An 18470-nucleotide genomic window follows, 5' to 3' on the forward strand; every position below is an offset into this window, starting at 1 on the left:
ACACAGTTCTATACAGTCCCTGACAAAAGTCTAGTCGCTTGGGTACAAGTTGACCTTAAGTGCCCCTCAAATATATTTTTAATCAATTTTTTTTTTCAAGAAATGGCTAATTTCGATCCCAACAGTTTTTGAAATAATGTTTTGGTCCCAAACGGAACTGCTGAAAAGCATTCTAACGTTCACAGCTTGGTAAAGCCCACTGAGGCAGTTTTTGCAAAGACAAATGTCTTGTCGCCTTGTCATATGATGCACCCAATCCTAGATTACAGCCTCACCTTTGATCAATAATTGATCAATCAATTAGTGGGTGTGTATAAAAAGAACCCCAGCACACCAGACCGTCACATCAACTGCAACTTGACCTCTGACAACATGCCTAAGATTCACCCTGAGACCAAAGCATTGATTATCAAGAGGCTGAAGATCAGATCCACTGCTGAGGTGGCTGACACCTTCAATGTTTCAGCATCAAGTACTAAGAATAAGAACAAGATTTGAAGAAACTAGAGATGTTTTTGACAAGCCCAGGTTCGGCAGACCCTGCAAGACAACTGCTCGGAAATCCAAGGACAGCCCCTTTTCCACTGCAGAGCACAGCAGAGCTCCACCAGGCCTGGTCACCTCAAGTCCCCGTGTCAACCAGGACAGTTTGTAGAATACAGAAGGTGGATTTCTCAGATGAATCTTCGGTTGAATTACATCACAGCCGCCGCAAATATTGCAGGAGACCTGGAGCCCGCATGGATCCGAGATTCACCCAGAAAACAGTTAAGTTTGGTGGCGGAAAAATCATTGTCTGGGGTTACATCCAGTACAGGGGTGTGCGAGAGATTTGCAGGGTGGAAGGCAATATCAATAGTCTAAAATATCAAGAAGTATTAGCTACCTCTTACATTCCCAACCATACAAGGGGTCAAATTTTGCAGCAGGATGGTGCTCCATCGCATACTTCCATCTCTACATCAAACTTCCTCAAGGCAAAGAAGATCAAGTGCTCCAGAACTGGCCAGCCCAGTCACCAGACATGAACATCATTGAGCATGTCTGGGGTAGAATGAAAGAGGAAGCATGGAAGACGAAACCAAAGAATCTTGATGAACTCTGGGAGGCATGTAAGACTGCTTTCTTTGCTATTCCTGATGACTTCATCAATAAATTGTATGAATCATTTTCGAATCGCATGGATGCAGTCCTTCAAGCTCATGGAAATCATACAAGATATTAAATATGGATCTCACAGCACCAATACTTAATTCACTGATGGTATGCAACATATTTTCGTATTTGAGGTAAATTATTTGTAAAATTTTCACATTACTCTCTGTAGGCGACAAAACTTTGTCTTCCAAAATCTGACCTTTCTGTGTTCATTAAATGATCAATCTTTCTTCAGTGAAGCAAATTTATTTTGGTATATTAAACATAATTTGGGAGGGTTTAAGCTTTCATATGAGCCATTTCTAAAACCAATGGATGAATTAGAAGTCAGGTTATAGGCTGTTGTTTCTACAAAATGGATAAGTGAAAAGACTTTTGTCAGGGACTGTAGTATGGGGCCCCTGCTCCATCCTCCTCTCTCCACCAGTTTGGGGGTACTTGGCCTGTAAAACGTTGAAGACCCCTGCTCTAATGTTCTTGTCATGAAGTTGTCATTTAGTTTTCTGGACTAACTGTACAGTTACAAAGAGGTTTTTCTTCTCTTTTCAAAGGATACTTGTCTTAATCAGAAGACATGTTGTCCTCAGTCGATCAGCTTGTTTTACCACTTAACCTATTTTTGTTTCAGCACGGACTCAACTGTTGATTTTGGCAAACCAACCCTTTGTAACTTTCATTATCATCTCTTTGATCCTCAGCCCACCGCTGCTTAAAACACATGTACAAGCCAAGTTCCCTTTTATCCATTTATTAGATTGTACAAGAATAATGTGCACATTGAATTGAACATACAAATAATACAGATCATACAGATTGGCCATGTGATTGTGATAAGACAATACTCAAAACTTCTTGTTTGGTGTGTGTGTGTGTGTGTGTGTGTGTTGTAAAACAGACACAGGCTGAAGTTTTCTTCGTGGTATAGTATAATATAAGCAGATAATAGTATGCATAAGCAGAGATAATAGATAGTGTGGTATAATGGTATAATTTTCCTTTACTTTCCCCCCTTTTGATCATACAATGATCACAACAGTATACAAAACATCTAATAAACATCAGACTCAGACATTCACAAAGATTCAATCTAGGACATCATGAACATGGTAAAAATCATATGTTCCTCCCAAAATAAGCATTTTGTGTCATCTGAAGAGATACAAAGCATCACAAAGGTCAAATGTCCTATTTGAAAATTATTTAGTCTGACTAACAGTTTAAAATAAAAGTCTGAATTACTGTTGCAAGCAATGACTTAGATATTTTGTCACGTCGAAGGGGAAATAAAAGTTTCTGTTCTGTAAAAACATCTGTTATTTCATGTTTTATAGAAGTCTTACATATATCAAATAAACAACTAATAAAACAATAAAAAAACATAGGTAAAATAAACAATTCACAACTAAAACACCAGATAAGATGCACTCTAGAGTCCCTGTAATGGCAAATTCCATTGATCAATGTCGTATTACAGTTTTTGACCGTTTTCTGTGCACTTAGCTGATACAACATCAATGTCTCCCACCTCCTGTTGACCTTTATTTGAGGAACTTTGTGCTAGATTTGATTCCTCTTTCTATAACTTTCTGTTCCGTTTCCAATTTACCACATTGTATAAAACCCTCCTTTATAATTCTCTTGTAGTTGCACTTTGAGTGATGTTGCTGACCGTGTAAACCTCTGAAGAGCTAATAATGAAACCTCTAAAGACAACTCCGGTCTGAGAAACTCATTATTTCAAATCTCATGATAAATTTCCATGACATCCCATTAACAAAAATTGCTCTTGAATTCTTATCCAACATTTGACACAGGATATGTTACTAGCTCAGTAAACTGCTTCTCTAATTGAAATGTTAAAATCCAAACATTCATATTGTACAATTACAAATTTATAGGGACATTTACTAACTGAGCATTTTAGACCTTCACACCCTTTGGATAAGAACAGTTTTATAATCACATCAAATAGCAACACTAAAATTCATTAAACAAAAGATATGCTCAAACATAGATTTTAAATTGGACTTAAATATTGGAATTCATTACAAAGTATTATATAGAATAAGTCACAAAAGTCCTGTGTATCATTTAAATGTCTTAATTATCTATGGAGTTAAAGCACAGAAACACAATTATTAGAATTATAAGAATTCACTGTCTGATTACTAGAAATCACACTTGTAACAGAATCATGGAAAGCAGTAGGGGTTTGTCTCAGGTAGAAACAAACATGGATGGCCTCACCCTCAGGGGTGAAGTCCTGATATCTACATTATCTGTGTGTTTCTCTTTGCTCATAGGGAACTCAGAGGTGCATAGTCTTAGTCAAGTCTTTGTTCTACTTCGGTCTAGTCTCAATATGTTTGGATGAGAGGGATTTGCCCTCTGCTGTGATCAGATGACCCAGAAAAGTTACTTTTGTAGAACAAATTGCAAATTAGATTTTTCCTGTGAAAAATAGGCGTGCGTACTGGTGAGTGATGCCATGGAATGATGACTCTTACTTTTCGGAATGATTCAAAAACGAGTTATGCCGAGTTATGCCTTTAATGGCTTCAGTTTTTGATGGATATTACTGTTGGCAGGTCCTGAAGTCAGATTGAGGCGTTATATTAAGCCAACGTCATGTTTGCCTTGAGCCCACAGTGTCTTAGGGATTTCCTGTAAGGCTGAGATGTTCGCAACAGCTATTTGAGAAAAAAAAAGATGAGTCGACGACATTAAAGTTACCATATGAACAGTTCTCTGCACGTGCAGTGTAACAGAACAAAAACTTGTTATATGCATGCAGTTGGGGGGTGATGTACAATGCAGAGAAAGTCATTTTTGAATTCTAAGCATGTGATCGCTTCTAATATCAATGTGTGTGTTTCCCTATCCTGTTTGTGTGGTGTGGGTGTGATACCATGTATCTCAGGCGTCGAATGAATCAGAGTTTACAGCACTCTCTCCTGGCCCCCCTCCTCAAATCTACCTGAGCAGCTCCACCCCGTTCCTCCAGACACTCCCTCGCCCGCAATGTCCTTTCTTTCCGCCTCTGCCCTTTACTCTGAAACCACCGCCCTCAAACATCGGCAGGATTGGTGTGGCAGCGTTGTCTGCTATTCTGTTTGTGGAGTCTGGTGGATGGGCAGTTGTTGGTGGAGGACTATAGGGTGGAGGTGAACCGGCTGGAGCTGAAGTCACTTCAGGTCTCTGAAGAGGGGCACAGTCTAACACACTGAGGCACTGGTGGCAACAAAGAAACCTCAGTGCAGATTTATCTATTGCTTCATATTCATTTGCCTTTTTATCACATTCATTCCCCTGGGTAACACACAGGATTTGTTTTGCATCATTTCTTCTTTCCCTGCATTCACATTCCTTCTCCCACACACTCAGTGCTTTCAATTGCATTGATATCCTTCTAAGAAACTTTTCTTTTTGATTTTTTCTTATTAATTCCCAATTCTATTTTCTCTTCCAATCTTAGTAATTGTCTTGAACTAAATTTTCCCCCACTAGGGGAACCTAAATCATTTATCCATATTGATAAGGGTCTGGTGGAAACCTCACCATATTTAATTGGCATTATTTCCAAACTTTTAAGCCTCAAAATCTGGCAAATTATCAGGGTTCCATTTAACTCCTTTTTTCGAGAATTGTGACAATTCTCTAATACAGAGATACTCTCTCTGTGTTAAGCAAAACTTATTTTATTTTATTTATTCTTCCACTTTATCAGAAGAAAATTCTAGTTGCTTCTTCACATCCATCTCTGGATAAAATGGTGTCTCCAGAAGAGCTTTTTTTTTCTCTGACGTCTCCTGGCCCTCACACAGGGAGTCGTGGATCACCTTCCATGAATCCATCTCTGAGCTCCACAGAGTAGCTCTGGCCCTGATCCACTGTGAGAAGGCAGTCTCATTGCCTTTTGCCAGACTTATGCTGTCCTTAATGATGAAGAAGATATCCATGCCGAGGAAGAGAGCATTGAGTGCTATGAAACCTCCCCTGGCTGCCTTGGTAAGAGCGAGAGGCCCTTTGGCGACACCTGCAATGAACTCTTCGTTTTTCAACAACTTAATAGCAGAGGCAGCATCAACAAATGCATCAATACCTTTTGCAATAGCACCACATTTACCAAGACCCTTGATAACTCCCAGAGCCTCTTTGATGATACTCTCTACCATTTCCGTGTCAACTTGACTGGTCACCTTGTCCAGACATTCCTGGAGACTCTGCACATCGTCCGTGAATTTCTGGAAAACCTCTCTGGCTTTTTTCTTTTGAGTTTTATTTACTCCAATCTCTGTGAAGGTGGTGACAGCGCTGTTGACTCCGCTGGTGATTCCCATACCTATCCCCGTCATTGTCAGAGCTAGAGAAACCCCTGCCGTAAAAGGAATTAACGCCAAGCCAACAATGGAGAGCACACCTCCAATCGCCCCAACCGAGCTGCCTACCACGCTGGAGACCTTTGCCCCCATATTCATCCTGTCAAGCTGAATAGCCCCCTCCTCCAGGTCGTTGAGAAACTCCAGCATCCCCTCCTGTTGCTTGCTGAAGACACTGATGAAGTCACAAAACGATTCCTCTTGAAACAAGAACACCATCCTGAAGTCCTTGTTTATCCTGATGAAGACAAAATAATTTCAAATTTCAAAGTTTCTGATGCACCTTAAAGGCGCCACAGACTGAACATTGTCATATTTTTAATACCCTTTCCTTGTGCTAATTGTTTTTGCTGATCTGTCTTTTCTCCTGGAATTTCTTCTGGAATTTTTAACTTCCTCCCAATGACTATAAATTCTACCAGTTATCGCCCAGCCTGCAGGAAACTACGTTGTCAGATTCAACAGTTAAATCCTCAGGCGTGGGCAAAGGCAGTGGAGAGAATTAAAAATAGTATTTGATTCTCTGACAAGAGTAAAATGATAAATAACATGACCAACACATACATACAGGCTTAACAAAAAAGGTCCAAGGACGTAGCCTTGTGGGACCACACATCACATGAATGCAATAGGCAAAAAATTATTTAATTAAAAGCAGTTCCGTCTAAAGGCCATCCAGGTTACTGAATCTGTTCAGAAGAGTTTTATGATCTGCTGTAACAAAGGTTGCACTCAAGTCCAGTAAGTAGTTTGAAATCAGCTAAAACAACACTTACCTGATCTCATCCAGCTGATTAATATGATCAAGCATCCTCCGCATGTCATCTTCAGACAGATCCACGTCGAAGTTCACCACAGTTTCCGTTGTCATTTTCGAATGAAAGTCACTGAGGGAGTTGTGAAAGACAGTTACACTTACTTCCTGCACTAAATGTTACCCACTGCTAAATGTGTCATGTTGTTGCACGTCTGTTCACCTTTTTCCTAACGTCTCGCAGATTCTCTGCGTGGTCCGTATGTACTTGTCCAACTCATATGAGAGCACTTCCACATTCTGAAGTCTGGGCAGGAAGAAGACTTTTGCATCTCTTTTGAACTCGAGGAGGAGAGGGCAGATTAGCCGTGCCACAGTGATGACAACCTGAACACAATCGAGGGTGATCCCTTTGGGCAGACGTAGCGCCTGGTTCTCCGTAAACACATGGAGCGAAGTGACCGCCAACTTCTCCACTGCATCCAGGAAGTCTTCAAGCTTCTCCAGGCCAACCAAAGTGTCCTTGAGCACGGCATCCAGCTCCTCCTGCAGCTTTGCATGGCTCCCTGACTTTGAAACATGGTTGTCAACCCTCTCTTTGATATCTTTCATCATGTTTAATTCGGTCTCCCTACCGAGCCCCCATTTAGAGACATCCTCACAGAATTCTCTTACAGTGTCGATATAGCTGAAGGTTTTTGTGACATAGCGGCACAACTCCTGCTGTAGCTCTTTTCTGTAATAAGACATAAAGCATCAATCACTTTGGGACATTTCATTTAAGTCCAGACCAGAAAATGTTACTGAAAAACTGACTGTATCTCCATCCTAAAATTGAAGTGCATTTTTGTCTCTCTGTGGATGTTTTGGTTCTTTGTAGATAATTTTTGCTGGTTTGTAGTTGTGTTGTTGTAGTCATTTATTTTGTCTTTTGTCTGTTTTCTTTTTTTTGGTTACAATGTATCTCTCTGTGGTTGTGGGTCTGTGGTTGTTTTTCGTAGTCATTTTATGTCTCTTTGTGTTTTTTATGTTGTCAGTTTGTTCTCGTGGTGGTTATTTTGTTTCTCTTCTTGTTTGGTAGGTTTATTGGCGAGTGGCAAATTGCATTACCGTCATCTACGTGGTTGTGTCTTTCTGATATTGTTTTGTTTCTGTTTGTGTTCATTCTGTCTCTGTTTACGATTTGATATTTTGTGTCTTTGCAGTTAATTGTTTTGTCTCTTTTTTGTTGCCTTTCTTTAGCCTTTCTGTTGTTGTTTGGAGTTGTTTTATAGTTTTTAGTCTATTTGTGTGTCAGGAATTGGGGAAAAGCAGGTTCTGAATGCAGGAGCCAGTAAAATAACAAAAAAATGTTCGGCAGATATAATACAACAAAAGCAAAACAGGATTCCGAAAAACAAAGATCAAAATTCAACATTCAATGAAACATTAGGGAAACAGGAACAAACAGCAAAGCACAAGCCATACATCCAAGAAGACACTGGAAACATGACAGCGAATAAGGAAAACATTTTCTTAATTAAACAGGAAACCAGAAACTCAGAATGAACAATAATCTAAACCCAAGGAAAAACGCCATAATGAAGAGTGTTCAACAAAATCCAAAAAGTCTTAAGCTTAGAGCTCAGATGACATTGTCGTTGTTTTGTATCTCTTTGTAGTTTATAATATCTTTGTGGTTGTTTTCTGTTTAGCTGTGGTGATTTTGTTTCTCTTTCCATTTTGTGTTTGACTGTGTCAGGTCACGCGTTACATGTGTCAGAGCCTTTGTTCAAAGTAACTGTTAACATGTCTAGGTCAGGGAGCTCAATGTCAGCAGGTGTCTACATTCACTACACTAACCTTAAATGGAAAGTAATTGTTGGTTGTTAAAGATCTCAAATATGTATAGCAGTTTAAAAAAACAAAAACAACTTTAACTCTAAGAGAGCACTTAAGGAAAGGTACCCAGGCTACTTTCCCCTTGTGGATTTCTATGTTTATTTGATACCAAAAAGTGAAAACAAACTCAGAGGGAATAAGTTTGTGTGTTACTATAAGGATGAAAAACACAGAAAGTCAAACTTTACCTTGCAGCAGACATTTCCCCTTCTGCCGTCATTTCTTTACTGGGGCTTCGTTGCTTCGCTGGTCTCTCTGATACAATAAAAACCAGCTGCTTGTTTCTGGACGGCTTGTTGCAAGAACTAAATCCTCAGCAGGCTTGAACAAAGTTGACACACTTGTTTGGTTTCATTTTCCTTTCTCCACATCAGCAGGATGGGCCACACCCAGTCCTGCACTTAACTCATTGAACTCCAAAGCTCAATTTGGTAGTGAAAGCGAATAAAAAAATAAAAAAATAATTCGGGGGGAATTTGGGTAATATGAGACATTATGAGGGACACCTAAACTCCAGTTTGCTAAATTCATGTTAATAAAATCGGGTCAACAAGACTTTTACTGTAGTCAATCATTATGACTCTGGAATTGCTTGAGAAGGTCAATGACATAAGATTCTGATAAGATTAATGTTAATGATATAAATGTGTCATAAGACAATGTTCCTCATTGTTATTGATGTATTCATACATCAAAATATGCATTGATTGGTTTCAAATGTGTTTTATCTATTTATTTTCTTTCATCATGACAGCCTCAAAAAGTAAAGCCTTATAGTCCTGATCACCCACTGGTGGCTCCGTGCAGTATAGGTCATAGATCCTGCATCCTCCATGGTAATGAATGGTACATATACTAGAAAAACTAGACTAGAGTTAAAATGAATGGACACCAGTTAAATTTACATTAAGAGCTTCATTACATCCAGTGCATTTTAATTTTTGCAGTTTGCAGCCACATTTCCTCCAAAGTGCACGCACAACCGCTGTGGCTCTAAGTTGGAGTTCCTGTAAGTCATTGTTGTTGAGTCGACCTGTAAGAGAATGTGTGAGGCTGGCGAGCGGCTGCTTTTGCTTCTGCATCTGCTCTGTTATTACCTTGTGACACTGGGTCATTATTAGAAGTGTGAGCATCACATTTACATACAGAAACCTGTTTGGGGAGGAGGATATCATCAAGCATCTGAGACACTCGAGCATGATGTGCAATTGATTTGTCTCTGTTTCCAAATCGCGCAAAAATCTTGCACACCAACTGTAAGTGTAGATATTCACAGTTTTCCTTTTAGCCAACTTGCATGCTTCAATGATAGCAGTGAGCTCTGCTGCTTGTGGAGACAGAGAAGCAGGAAGTGGTGGTGCAATCAATCACAGGCTGTGCAGATAGGCAGCTGCACATCCTCCACCCTGATTCTCAACACAAGTGGACCCAGGGCTGCGTGCTCAGTCCTCTCCTGTACTCCCTGTTCATGCATGACTGAATAGTCATCCCACAACTCCAACACCTTCATTAAATTTGCTGCTGACACATCAGCAGGATGGGCCACCCAGTCCTGCACTTAACTCATTCAACTCTGAAGCTCAATTTGGTAGCGAAAGCGAATAATAAAAAAAATCAATAATTAGGGGAAATTTGGGTAATATGAGACATTGTGAGGGACACCTAAACTCCAGTTTGCTTAATTCATGTTTAAAAAATCAGTCAACAGGACTTTTACTGTAGTCAATCGTTATAACCGTGGAATTGCTTGACAAGGTCAATGACATAAGATTCTGATAAGATTAATGTTAATGATATAAATATACAATAAATAAGAAAATGTTACTCATTGTTATAGAATTTTGTTTGTGATGTATTCAAGCCTCAAAATATGCATTGATTGGTTTAAAATATGTTTTATCTATTTATTTTCTTTCATTATGACAGCCTCAAAAAGTAAAGCCTTATAGTCCTGATCACCCACTGGTGGCTCCCTGCAGTATAGGTCATAGATCCTGCATCCTCCATGGTAATGAATGGTACATATACTAGAAAAACTAGACTAGAGTTAAAATGAATGGACACCAGTTAAATTTACATTAAGAGCTTCATTACATCCAGTGCATTTTAATTTTTGCATGTCTTCAATAAAAATGGGTCTAATGGATTTGATGTTTCAGAATTAACAGTTTGAATTGGTATCATGTCACAGTATCACACGGTAGATTGAATGTGAAGATGGTTGACATGACGGCAACAGACTTAGTTTTTTTCCACTACACTTCCTTCCTTTTTGTCATTTATGACAACAAAAAGAATGCACAACTACAGTAAAACATTAAATAGATAAATTCACAAGGATTCAAGTGTATCTACACCATCACTGTAGGAGAGAGCAATTTGTATCCGGGGAAGGGAGTGCGTCTTTAACAACCCACATGTGTACGTGCAGCCACATTTCCTCCAAAGTGCACGCTCAACCACTGTGGCTCTAAGTTGGAGTTCCTGTAACTCATTGTTGTTGAGTCGACCTGTAAGAGAATGTGTGAGGCTGGCTGCTTTTGCATCCGCTCTATTATTACCTTGTGACACTGGGCCATTATTGTCAGGCCTGGACTGGAATGAGGACTCAGAAGCAGAGAATATCACGTACCAGCACACTTTATTGAATTCAGAACCTCAATGCAGAGTGACAAACAAGAAGGCTATGAAAATCTCACTAACTATATCTATATAATAATATAATACTTGGCAAGCAATAACTGGGGGAAAAGAAAACTCCCTAATAAATACAAAACACACACTAGAAAAAGAAAAAGGTTTTAAACATAAATCACTCCCGAAGGAGGACAAACAAATGGCAAGAGCAAGAAATCAAAAGCGCTCCCGAAGGAGGAAAACCAAACTACTAATGAACGGGGCAAAAGAAAAGGCTCACCTAAACAGGAGGTTCAACAAACTAACTAAACCTCTCTAAACATAAATCGCTCCAAAAGGGAGGAAGAAAAACAGATTACAAACAACACAACGAAAAATCCCTCTCAAGGAGGAAACAGAAAACAACTTACATGGCGTAGCAAAAAACTCTTTGGCAAAAACGACAATGACTGTGGGTAAGGCTTAGGTGCACGAACAAGAACGAAACACTTCGGCACAAGACAAAGGGGAGACGCAGACTACAAGCACATGAGGGTGAAGGGAACAGGTGGAACCAATCTGGGATCAGGGGAGACAATCAGACCGGTGACACATGAGGAAGGACAAGTGACCTGAAACGAGAGAAGAGTTAGGATTTCCAAATAAAACAGGAAGTTACGAGACAAAAACCCCAAGACAAGACAAACCTCACCGCGGTGTGACAATTATTGGAAGTGTGAGCATCACATTTACATACAGAAACCTGTTTGGGGAGGAGGATAGCATCAAGCATCTGAGACACTAGAGCATGATGTGCAATTGGTTTGCCTCTGTTTGCAAATCGTGCAAAAATTTTGCACATCAACCGTCAGTGTAGATATTCACAGTTTTGCTTTTAGCCAACTTGCATGCTTCAATGAGAGCAGTGAGCTCTGCTGCTTGTGCAGACAGAGAAGCAAGAAGTGGTCGTGCAATCAATCACAGGCTGTGCAGATCATAGATATCTATGGTGCAGATAGGCAGCTGCACATCCTCCCATTGACTCTCAACAATTGTGGCACCCAGGGCTGTGTGCTCAGTCCTCTCCTTTACTCCCTGTTCACCCATGACTGAATGGTCGTCCCACAACTCCAACACCTTCATTAAATTTGCTGATGACACGACAGTCATAGGCCTGATCATCGGCAACAATGAGAAGGCCTACAGAGAGGAGGTCAGAGCCCTGACATCTTGGTGCCAGGACAATAACCTCTATCTCAACGTCAGCAAAACAAAGGAGCTGACCTTGGACAACAGGAAGAGACGAGGAGTAGGACATGCCCCGGAATCAAGGAAATTTCAATTTAAAGCCACTGAAAATATAAATACTCAATTTACGGCTAGATTTTTTACTGCTTTACTATTTTGTACTATACCGTATTTTATAATCATTTTACTACTGTACGTTTTACCCCTTCACAGTTTCTGTTTTTAGTTTGGCTTCTGTATCAGTCTTGTTTGTATGATTTCAACAATAAATACATAATAAAACTAGAATGTCACTCAGTGGGTTACATACCTCCTCTTACCTGCACCTGATCATACTGTTTTATCATCAAGACGCGTGAATTAAACTCAGAGAAATCAAGGAAAATGTCCCTATTTTACAATGTTTGAGAAGATTATTTATTTTATTTATTAATTCATCTTTATCTTAATCTTAATTAATATATATTTTTATGAAATATTTGATCAGTTGTGATAAAGATGTTTGACCAAAAGGGGGCGACAAACTTCAGAGTGGCAGAATAGAGAGATGGCAACGTTAGTGTTCTAGGGTTAACGCCGGCTTCACACCGGACGCGTTAGCGTCGCGTGAGCGTCGCGTAAACGCTAGGCTGTCACACAGGACGCGTAAGCGTCGCGTAGATCCTTAGCACGCCGGGGCCAGGCTGCACACCGGACACGCTGAACTCCGCGGCGGTCATCCTGCGATTCCTCTCCGTGATCACACATACAGCTGATATTTGTCATTAACTGAAACGGTGTCCCAGCATTTGTCCTTTTTAATGTTGTCTTTAAACAACACGGCCGAGGATCATACAGCTCACTGTACTACTTCTCCACTTCAATTATTAATTTAATGTCATCCATCTTCAAGAACTTCTCCGCTGTTTGCTCCGTTCAATGTCGGGTGTCGAGGGTAAATTACGTATTCTCCACTCAAGCCTATGTGGAGAGTACGTAGACACACACACACACATACACACACACACACGCACACACACACACACACACACCCCTCTCTCTTTCTATCTTTATGACTGCTTGTGTGTCTGTATGGAGGGGCAGAGGGGGACATTTAATAATGTGATTGGTAAAATTAAAACTCCAGGACAACAGAAGGGGAATACAAACTATGTGATGCATATTTTATCATTTATATCATATGTCCCCAATATCGTTTAAAATCATTTTTCACTGTGTTTCCCGGAGCGTTACGCTCGCGTCAAGCGCAAAAAATAGACTCGACGCCGAAACGATCGCTGCACGACGCGAGGCACTTTTGGTGCAGCGCTGCACTTCAGCGTCCGGTGTGGCCGGCACAAGGGATTAACATGAGAGTGGATGGGAGCCAGCTGTTATTTAAGGCTTGGCGGTGCGCTTACGCGACGCCTACGCGACGCCAACGCGTCCGGTGTGTGGCCGGCGTTAAGGTGTGAGGTGGGTCCTGAAGCTAGACCAGTTGAGAACCACTGATCTAAGAGCCATTAGCGCCCCTGGTGGCTGTCTGCATTATAAGTCATAAATCCTGCCTAAAAATCCTTTTTAGCAGATAAGAGATAGACTTAAACAACGAAAAGTCAAAATACACATCAGTATTTTCTCTCTAAGTTGGTTTTCTGTCATTTAAGGTAGTTCTTCTCACACTGATGTTCCAGTGTTATTTGACTACCATGTAACGTTATGGTTTTCACGGAGACTGGACAATAAACTCAGGGAAGAGCAAGGGAGGGGGGGTGTACTGCATGGTGAACAATCTGTGGTGCTCAGATGTGGAGATTTTTTCTTCGGGCTGTTCTCCGGACCTAGAGCACCTCATGATCAGATGCCGACCTTATTATATCCAGAGGGAGTTTACATCGGTCGTTATAACAGCGGTGTGTATTCCACAACATGTCAGGTACTGGGCGAGCTGCATGCAGTTATCGACAGGACAGAGGCCTCACGGCCTGAGGCTGCGTTTATTGTGGCCTCAGTTCTGCTGCTGCCTTCCTTTAGGTAAACTGAAACGTGACAGACCGGTGACTCGGACGATTCAGTGGTGGTCCGACCACTCAGACTTGGGTCTACGGGACTGCTTCAGCACTACGGAAGGGTGTGTGGTCCGGGACAACAACATCAACACCTACACGGACGCGGTCATCTGCTACATCAGCAAATGCATCAATGACGTCGTACCGAGGATTACTGTACAAACATTCCCAAACCAGAAGCCCTGGATTAATGGTGACGTCCATGCCACACAAGGAACATGTGGGCTTGACTAAAAATCATCTCAGACTAGACAAGAAAGACCAGCACTGCTGAGGTTGTGTCTGCATCTCTCCCAGAGGAACTGAACACCTTTTATGTTCGCTTTGAGAGCAACTGTGGAGAAAGAAGAGGCCAAGAAGGACTGTTGCCCCCCTGTAAAATCCAGGGCAGATGTGTGGAGATCACTTAACCGGATTAACACACACAAGGCACCTGGACCTGATGGCATCCCTGGCCGAGCTCTCCAGGTGTGTGCAGATCAGCTGCCAGATGTGTCCACAGACCTTTTCAACATGTCTCTGCTCCAGCCTGTAGTCCCTGCATGGTTCAAGGAGACCATCATTGTCCCGGTTCCGAAGAAAACAAAAACCCTGAACGACTACCGCCCAGTAGCACTCACCTGCACCATCATGAAGTGTTTTGAGTGGTTAGTCAAACCCTTATAACCTCCGCCCTCCCTGACTCACTGGAGCCACTTCAGTTTGCCTACAGGCCAAATTCGTCGACTGCAGATGTCATCTCCCCAGCGCCGCCGCTCCCATAACGTGCTGTGCGTAGGGCACCAAGTCCTGAGGGGGCACCAAAAAATAGGCAACTGAAAAATCATCACAGTTATAATAATTATGTAGCCGAACGTTTGGTTGTATCATAGGTCCGGCCTCAGCCGACAAAGGACACGAGAGCAGGTCATGCGCTCGGCACAGCACACCCGTTTATTCTCTGCTCACTTTGCAACTCTGCAACTTTGCAACCCCCTTTCAAAATAAGAGTCACTACCAACAACGCGCTTAGAACAGGAATTACAAATCAACCCTCAACAATAACATCATTAAATAAAATAGATTACAATTAAAATGCCGATATTATTTCAGTATAGAAATATTAGGCACCTTTTAGGCATGTATATCACAAAACAGGCAGAACAAGAGATATATTTAATTGCTCAAAAAAAAAGTTAAGATGGTTCTCTGAAAGCACAAGTCCTGTCATTGAGAGTCCATCAGCAGGTGACAATGTAGAGACCTGTGTGCCCCCTCCAACTGATCCTGCTCTTTGGCCACCACAAGTTTTAGATGCAGATCGTTTTGAAATAGTACGAAGAGGTCCATTTAAAATCCCATCAGATTTTAATTTTCCAAGGAGATTTTGCACATCCCAATACTTGTGTGTATGTATGTTTTGGCCGTTCTGTGTACTGTGTTTACAAAGTAGATTTTCCTTTTTCGTTTTAATAAAATGTTAAACTGGCAGAAACAAATGTTTTTTTCTCGGGGGGGGGGGGGCATCATAAAGGAGTTATGCTTAGGGCACCAACATGGCTAGCAGCGGCACTGCATCTCCCTCACCCTTACACTGCCCTCTCCCACCTGGAGCAGAGGGACACATATGTGAGAATGCTGTTCATTGACTGCACTTCATCATTCAATACCATCGTGCCCCTGAAGCTCGTGTGATGGAAATCTGAAAATCTGTGTCTGGAACATCAAATTTGTCCTTCTGTATTTTAATAGGGGCTTTCTGCAGAAAGGATCAACACAGAGAGTCACAGGGATCTCAGAGTGAATGTGGAGAACAGTCAAATGCAAGGATCTTATATAGGTGAACATAAGCTGTTTGTCTGAGATAGTGCAGACTGGTTCTCTAGGCGCAGTGTGACACAGGAATCAAGACACAGAAAACTGATTTACATATGTTTCCTTTGGCAATAAAGCAGACATAAATTCAGTTATTTGGAGAGTTAATAAGTGGAAAAAAAAAAGGTCATAAGGGTTTCATGTCATAAAAGTTCAGATCATAAACAGTTTAGGTCATAAAAGTATTTAGACAGTTCATAAAAGTATTTAGACATGTTATATATTTAGACAGGTCTTCATAAACTTATTTTTCATCTACAAAATAGGTTTCAACCACACTTGGCTTTAGCGATAGGTTCAGGATACTGCTGAAACTTTGTGTTTCGATTTCATTTGGATAAATCTGAGCACAGAATGATTCCATGTAGCTCAGCATTCACCCTACTGTTGCTATCACCAGTGAAATCCTCTGATGTTCTTGTCATGAAGTCGTCTTTTCGTTTTCTGGACTAACTGTACAGTAACAAAGAGGTTTTACTTCACTTTTCAAAGGATTTTTGTCTCAATCAGAAGATTCAGGATCAGAAGACATGTTTTCCTCCGACGATCAGCTTGTTTTACCACTTTACATTTATTTTTTCAAGACAAACCCAACTGTTGATTTTTTCTTTTTAACCTTCATTATCACTTCCTTGATCCTCGACACACAGCTGCCAAAAACACATTTACAAGCCAAGTTCCCTTTTATCTATTTATTAGATTGTACAAGAATAAGGTGCAGATTGAATTGTAAATAATACAGATTGGCCATATGATCGTGATAGTACGTGACAGACAGTACTCAAAACGTATTGTTTGAAGTGTGTGAACTATGTGTGTGTGTGTGTGTGTGTGTGTGTGTGTGTGTGTGTGTGTGTGTGTGTGTGTGTGTGAGTGTGTGTGTGTGTGTGTGTGTGTGTGTGTGTGTGTGTGTGTGTGTGTGTGTGTGTGTGTGTGTGTGTGTGTGTGTGAATAGTAAAATCACATGAGATAAGACAAAGACAGAGGCTGAAGTCTTCTTCAAGGTCTTGTTGGGGGGAGACAAGCACAGTCTCAGATTTGAGGCCCTGATTTCATCCTGATAGTTACATAAGCAGGAATAGTATGCATAAGCAGAGATAATATATAGTGTGGTATAATGCTAACGTATCCCTATACAAAAAATCATAACAAACATCAGGCTCAGGAATTCACAAAGATTCAATCTAGGACATCATGAACATGGTGAAAATCATATGTTCCTCCCAAAATAAGCATTTCAGGTCATCTGAACAGATACGATGCATCACAAAGGTCAAATGTCCTACTTGAAAATTATTTAGTCAGACTAACAGTTTAAAATAAATTCTGAATTACTGTTGCTAGTGATGATTAAGATATTTTGTCACGTCGAAGGGGAAATAAAAGCGGCTGTTCTGTAAAAAATCTGTAAAACATATATAAAATAAACAACTAATAAAACAAAAAAAAAACATAGGTAAAATAAACAACTCACAACTAAAACACCAGATAAGATGGACTCTCTAGTCCCATTAACAAAAATTGCTCTTGAATTCATATCAATCATTTGACACAGGATATATGTTACTAGCTCTGTAAACTGCTTCTCTAATTGGATTGATAAAATCCAAACATTTATATTGTACAATAACAAAATTATTGGGAAAATTACTGACTGAGATTTTTACCTTGACACCCTTTGGATAAGAACAGTTTAATAATCACATCAAACAGGAGCACTTAAATTGATTATACAAAAGATAAACTGGGACTTAAATATTTGAATTCATTGCAAAGTATTATATCAAATTAGTCACAACAAAGGTAACATTCCTGGAAATCATTTCAATTCACTGTCTGATTACTAGAAATCACACTTGTTGCCGAAATCATGGAAAGCAGTAGGGATTTGTCTCAGGTAGAAACAAACATGGATGGCCTCACTCAACAGGGGTGAAGTCCTGATATCTACATTATCTGCGTGTTTCTCTTTGCTCATAGGGAACTCAGAGGTGCATAGTCTTACTCAAGGCTTTGTTCTTCTGCGTCGGTCTAGTCTCAATATGTTTGGGTGAGAGGGATTTGCCTTCTGCTATGATCACATGACCCAGAGAAGTTAATTTTGTCGAACAAATTGCAATTTAGATTTTTCACTTCAAAAATAGGCGTGCGTGATTACTCTTGTTTTTCGCAATGATTCAAAAACTGGAGTAATGCCTTCAATGGCTTTAGTTTTGGATGGATATTACTGTTGGCAGGTCCTGAAGTCAGATTGAGGCGTTATATTAGCCAACATCATGTTTGCCTTGAGCTCACAGTGTCTTAGGGATTTCCTGTAAGGCGGAGATGTTCGCAACAGCTATTTGAGACAAAAGATGATGAGTCGACGACATTAAAGTTACCAGATGAACAGTTCTCTGCGCGTGCACTGTAACTGAACAAAAACTTTGTATATGCATGCAGTTAGGGGGTGATGTCCAATGCAGAGAAAGTCATTTTTTTTTACTTTTATGCGGGTTAGAGGAGGTCTGCTTCTGTTGTCTGCTGTTCTGT

General features: G+C 40.5%; 1 pseudogene; it reads right to left on the reverse strand.

Annotated features, from left to right (window-relative positions):
• Window positions 1-1890: 1890 nt before the first annotated feature.
• Window positions 1891-8456, reverse strand: LOC133023843 (apolipoprotein L2-like; annotated as a pseudogene).
• Between the last annotated feature and the right edge of the window lie 10014 nt (window positions 8457-18470).

This window comes from Limanda limanda, chromosome 17 (genome assembly GCF_963576545.1).
Source record: "Limanda limanda chromosome 17, fLimLim1.1, whole genome shotgun sequence".
Classification (NCBI taxonomy): domain Eukaryota; kingdom Metazoa; phylum Chordata; class Actinopteri; order Pleuronectiformes; family Pleuronectidae; genus Limanda; species Limanda limanda.